A 6,315-nucleotide genomic window follows, 5' to 3' on the forward strand; every position below is an offset into this window, starting at 1 on the left:
TTGTGTGATTCATAATTTAAATAATTATACTATAATTATTTATTAACTACAACTAGTTTTTAAGTATTATAACAATAATATTATTACAATAATAAAATATAATTATAATTAAGTATATTTGAATGAATTAAAAAATAAATTAATTATTAATATATAACATCAAAATAATAATATTAATATTGATTAATAATAATAGTATAAATAGTGAGAAGAATGAGAGAAGAGATTATAATATCACTTTTGGTACTTAGTTTTGTATATGCCGAAAATAACCTCAATTACACAAATGGAAATATGTATTTGTTTAGAGGGCATTTTGGGGTGAAAATTGCATCAGGTACCAAAAATGTGATTTATATGTACCAAAAACGATATAAAATAAAGATCAGGTACCATTTACGTGCGAAAGTGAAAGATCAAGTAGTATGTATGTAGTTCACTCTTTATAAATAAGAGTGAACTACATAAATGGTACATGATCTTTCACTTTCGCACATAAATGGTACCTGATCTTTATTTTGTATCGTTTTTGGTACCCCATGACAAAAATAACCCTAGGTACCAAATATGTGACTTTTTTATTATGGGGGATATTTTTGGAAATTTCAATTAAATAGAACCAAATATGTGATTTTTATTCCTTCCTTTCTTATTTCTTTTTTTCTTCTTTAGTTTATTCTTTTTTCTTCATTTTCTTCTTTCATTTTTTTTTCCTCAGTTTATGTTTCCTCTTTTTTCTTTTCTCTTCTTTTTCTTCTTTCTTTTTAGTGTTTTATACATACATTTAATTGCATTCATATTATAAATCAATTACAAAACACCTATTCAATTAATTATTTAAAATAACTAAATTAATTGAATACTTTTAATTAAATTATTTATACTCATTTTAGGGTTGAAACACCCAACTAAAAATATTCAACTCTTTATCATTACGAATACAATTCACAATTTTAAATTTTGATTTAGACAATTTTGATTAGTTATTAATTTAATATAAAAAAATTATTATTATTTATGAATTTGTACTACTAGTTTTTACAATTATAACAATAATATTATTATAATAATTAAATATAAGTATAACTATAGTTATGATTAAATATATTTAAATAATATTAAAAATAAATTAATTATTAATTTATAACATCAAAATAATAATATTATATTGATTAATAATAATAGTATAAAGAGTGAGGAGAACGAGAGAATGTATTATAATATCACTTTTGGTACTAGTTTTGTCAATGCCCAAAATACCCTTTATGACACAAATGGAAAAATGAATTTGTTTAGAGGGTATGTTGGAGTGAAAATTGCATTAGGTACCAAAAATGTGATTAATAGGTACCAAAAGTGATATAAAATAAAGATCAGGTACAATTTATGTGCGAAAGTGAAAGATCAGATAAATTATGTGAAAATTGCATTAGGTACCAAAAATGTGATTAATAGGTACCAAAAGTGATATAAAATAAAGATCAGGTACAATTTATGTGCGAAAGTGAAAGATCAGATACCATTTTTGTAGTTCATTTAACTCTATAAATATAGTACAACTGTAAAAAACGGCTAAGTTGACAAATACTAGTACTCAGATTGAATTATTGGATAAAATTTGGCGGTGTCTATGGCCTAAAATATAGAATGCTAGTCTTACATAAGCACTAATGTTGCCAATAACTCATTTTGGAATTACGTGGTTTGACACAATCCATTTGATGAAAAAATATCATTGTAAATGTAACATCCCGAATTTTTCCTCACTTTTTAGTTGATCTTGAAAGGACGTCAAATGTGTATCCGATTTTTTTCGTTTAATCTTCATTCTTTTTTTCAAATATTAAAGGAGTATTAGATGTTTGCAATCGATCGAGAGGAGTCGTAATTTATGTTTAGTATTTAGCGTGCCACTAAAGTACTAATTGTAAATTTTATGTAATGAATTTAAATTCAAGAAATAATGCATAATAGAAATAAAAGAATTTATTTCTTGTGGACCTAATTTTAAAAAGAATATTTCATCATTTTGAAAGTCCTCTCTCCGAGAATCCAAATCACTAAAATTATTTTTCTTTGAAGCCCAAAAGCTCCAACACCAAATCTCTTTGTGGATAGCTCTCCTCCACCTCCTTCCTCATTGCTATCCTCCACCTCCTGCTTGATTGTACTCCACCTCCTGCTTGAATACTCCCCTCCACCTCCTGCTTATTACCACACATTTAATCCCAAAATTCCACCACATATACAATCTGCAATCACTTTCGCAGAGAATCGTGAGCAACAGAGCAGCAAGCAGGTAACATTTTCTTAACACCAGAATCATATGGTACCATATTAAACATACAAATTTCATACTAAAATAGTGTACTTCATAAATATACAGCCAACAATTCTTGTAACTCCTTTTCATCAATTGGAATATCACAAATAAAGCACTATCTTAAACTATTAATAGTCTCAGGATTAATTTTGAACATACAGACTAACATAAGCTATAATTCTTGAATACAATCGCAAATCTGAGGCCTTTGGAACCATGTAGAATATGAAGAGGGAGTAAAATAACTTAGCTTTAATAAGAAAGGGGCGTCGAATTGCTATTACTTGAATCCCGACTGTGACGAGGCTGCAACAGCGACGGCGAAAGACGGAGAGGTGCGACGGCGCGCCGCTGCACGCACATCAGCAGTAGCGGCGGTGGCGTGAGCAGCCGAGAGAGGAAGAGGGAGTGGGGGAGAGAGAGAGAGAGAGAGAGAGAGAGAGAGAGAGAGAGACGAGGAGGAGGAGGAAACACCATCGGAGTCGGCGGGTCGATGGCAGCAGATTGCTGTTGGGAGGCATATGAAAATCTGATTTGGGGGAGGAGTCTAATTTTGTGCAATTGGGGAAGAGAGTGAACAAGTGAGAATGAGAGAGAGACGATACGTGGGGAAGGGGGAGTATATGGATTGATTTAATCCTAGAATTGGGTAACTAATTTAATTAGAGTTGGGTGAATATCTAATTTGGTGCAAAGATTGTGGGTTAGTTCTATGGAAAATATAATAGGCTAGAATAATTAATTATTGGGCCAACGTTCATCAAAGAGTAAGAAGAGCTTCTAGACAGGATAGAATTAATTTTTTTTAAAGGACTTTGGACTGAAGAATAAATTGGTTAAGCAAACTAAAATAATTAGTTGTGATCCGAGTTGTTATAGTTTTGCGTAAAGTTGTAGTAGTGTATGGAATATCACTTTAGTCAAAGCCCGAAAATAGTGGAAGAAGAAGTATATAATAATATGAGTTTTAGAAACTCCTTAAAGATAAGTTAAATAATGAAAATGATTACTTAGGAGGCATGCATCCTATTAAAAAGTTTAAGAATTTCTTGAAGTTGATTAGTATTTTATTTTATACTGTAATGTTTTCAAAAGGTTATCTCCGCAAGTTAAGGTCGGAGCGAGAAATTCAAATTAAGGAAATTAAAGGAACGAGGTGAACTTTCCTATCCTACATACTAATGTGGATAAAAATGCAAAATATTTTCGAGTTGATATTTATTTATTCAAATAATGTTGTCTTGCCATAAATGATTTGTTTTATGCCTATCTGTTTGGTTGGAACGTAAGAATCGAATTCGGGTCCGAGTGAGGGTGGTGTCCCTACTCGGATTAGTGTACACAAGTGACCGTTGGAAGGTGGCCACCTTCCACGGCACAAAGATGATATAGTGGAGGCCGTTGGGAGGTGGCCACCTCCCCGGTTGGAGAAAAAGGTAGGTGACCGTGAGAGAGCACCATCTCCACGGCACTTGGTGTTCAGATATGGCGAAAAGAAAGAAAGAACTTAGACTGATCAGTCGAACTTTAGCTCACAAAGAATTTAGTAAGCTCGGGCCTTTTAAGAAAAAACCCTCGAGTGTTACTATGATGGCATGACAATATTTTCATTTTATGTATGTATATTTCGGCAATGGGTTCACTGAGTATTTTTATACTCAGCCCTGCATATATTTCTAAATGTGCAGGTTGAGCAGTGACGGTGGAGAATGTTGAGCAGAGTTATGATTTTCCTTTTATTTTAAGTAGAGGCTCTCGGCGGTGCATGTCTCCATACATGTGACCGTGTTCATTCCGCTGCGTACTAAGATTTTAGTTAACCTCAATTAATCTTCTGTACTCTGATAATTATTTATTGAAAAGTAAGATTTTCATTCAAGTTCCGGTGATTAAGAGTTGCTTTGAAATTGTTTGTCCCTTTTTTTCTAAGTGAATATTCGGTCATTGTTTTATCCCCTTTCTGTTCCCCTCTTCTTATTTCCCACCCTTAGTCATGGGTTCCCGGCTTTGCTATCCCTAGCAAAGTGCGGTCGTGACAGTAAACATGTCTAATTGTAGAGTATTTAATAATGAATTTAACCGAATTTCAAATTCAACGCGTACATGTAAATAATACTACTCCACAAGATTAATTTAATGCAATTCCACCCCCTGTCCCATCTTCAGCACCGTTAAGGCACCCTTAATTACATAAGATTATATCATTAAAAATTCAAAATGGAATGAATAAGAAATAAAATACTAATTAATCGTTTATAGATTGATATAAAGCGTCACCATAGATATACCATCATTGTGTAATCATTTCTTTTCTCGCTAAACTGGAAATATTTAATTCGCTAAAAAAAATTCTTGAAGAGTTTAAAGATTAAAAAGGCCCTCCCTCTCAATCATGAGTGCCGGTTAAGTTTGAACATTGAGTTTTAAGAAATATACAAAAGAAAATGTGTAGAAAAAAAACAGTGGAATGTGAACTGCATTTTTATAAACTCCCTCATTCTCATAACTAGTATCACGCCTGTGCTCACAGAACCATAATAAATTTGAAAAAAATTACATAATATAATGTGTAAACATTAAATCATGGAGTAGGAAGATAAAAATCTATCACAATAAAACATTAAACACAATGAATAATTACTCATCATTTTTAAAACTTCTTTATACACTACATTAACTTAAAATTTAAAATCAATTTATCATTATAAACTAAAACCTCCACTTCTTCACAATTCGTCACTCTTAAGCAGAATTCGTAGATAAAATAACTCGTTGGTCATCTTTAAAACCGACAGCCTCACCTAAAACTACAATAAAATAAGGAAAAAAAATATTACTTTGCAATGGATTTAAAGAGATAGAGAGAGAGTGTCGCATGTTACTTTCAAAATTACCATGATCATCATATGGTACATAAAGACCAGCACAACTCGTTGAAGGACCTTCACGACTGCACTCGTTCGAATGAGCAGAATCTTGAGTTTGTATCATCTCATCTACTATATCTAAGTCAGGAATTTCAGTTCCAATTGAGACATATGCTTCATTTTCATTGTTTCCCTGAGAAACCTCCTCACACGCTACATTATTATATAAACAAAACAACATTGTTCAATTGCATATTCAAACATTCAACACATGACCTCAAGCATCGTGTATGTAGACATATTAAAACTTCCCAGTCACTCCACTTACTCACACATGACTTAGTAAAACCTCTCACTCACTCCACTTAATCCCACATTTAATAGCTTTTAAATATATATATATAGGGGAGCATTAAGCTCCTTTTACCCCTTTAGATACTATTTCCTTCTTAATTACATCCATTAGATTGATGGAATGGACGGACTACATTAAGAGGACATATATGATCCTGTGTTGCATTATTAGTTCAATTTTGTGCATTATGAGGGTATAATGGTGAACCAACAGAGGATTCCACGCGTTTCAAACGGAAGGCGCGAGAATTCAGGGGGCTATTCATTGCTACCGATTCACATTCCATCCAATCACTCTCTCTCTCTCTCTCTCACAAAACCTCTCTCATCCCTCAACCCACGATTGAAACCCTTTCTCTCCCATTTCAAAACCTAGCCGCTGCAAAATCGTGGAGATTGCTCTCTAAGCGACGGTTTGTGTCGGAATCACGCCCTACGGTCGACGCACCAACGTTTCAATCGGTGGAAGATTTGCAATCAACAACAAGGTAGGGTTCCAAATTTCCGATTTTTGGTCATAGAGCAGTTCCCGATTTGATTTTAGCCATAAAAATTACCTATAGTCGACGGTTCGGAGTTTTCTACTAAAGACGGTCACTTTTTTGGCAAACATTTGGACGATTTGATTGTTAAATCAGGAAAGCTTGTTCATTTGTTGTAGGTTTATCTTCATTATTCGCCCCTTTCAGTTCATTGTGGCTTTAGGTCGTTGTATTGGTCGATTTTAGTTATTGAAGTTTCGATTGATTTACATTTGGTGTCGATTTTTCA

The 6,315-nt window shown here is 32.9% G+C and overlaps 1 long non-coding RNA gene across 3 annotated transcripts in view; it reads left to right on the forward strand.

The window, feature by feature from the left end:
- The first annotated feature begins 1,976 nt into the window (after positions 1–1,976).
- Positions 1,977–6,315, forward strand: part of LOC125185129 (uncharacterized) — a 5,289-nt gene continuing 950 nt past the window's right edge. For 2 of the 3 annotated variants that reach the window (XR_007170057.2, XR_016130811.1), the window contains exons 1-3: positions 1,977–2,299; positions 3,419–3,479; positions 4,012–6,315. The exon at positions 4,012–6,315 is cut by the window's right edge and continues 134 nt beyond it. This is a non-coding gene — a long non-coding RNA (uncharacterized LOC125185129). The remainder of the gene's footprint in view (positions 2,300–3,418; positions 3,480–4,011) is intronic. The other variant, XR_016130842.1, reaches the window with a different exon arrangement.

Source organism: Salvia hispanica, chromosome 1 (genome assembly GCF_029641045.1).
Source record: "Salvia hispanica isolate PSC_SH4W2 chromosome 1, Shi_PSC_v1, whole genome shotgun sequence".
In the NCBI taxonomy this organism is placed as follows: Eukaryota; Viridiplantae; Streptophyta; class Magnoliopsida; order Lamiales; family Lamiaceae; genus Salvia; species Salvia hispanica.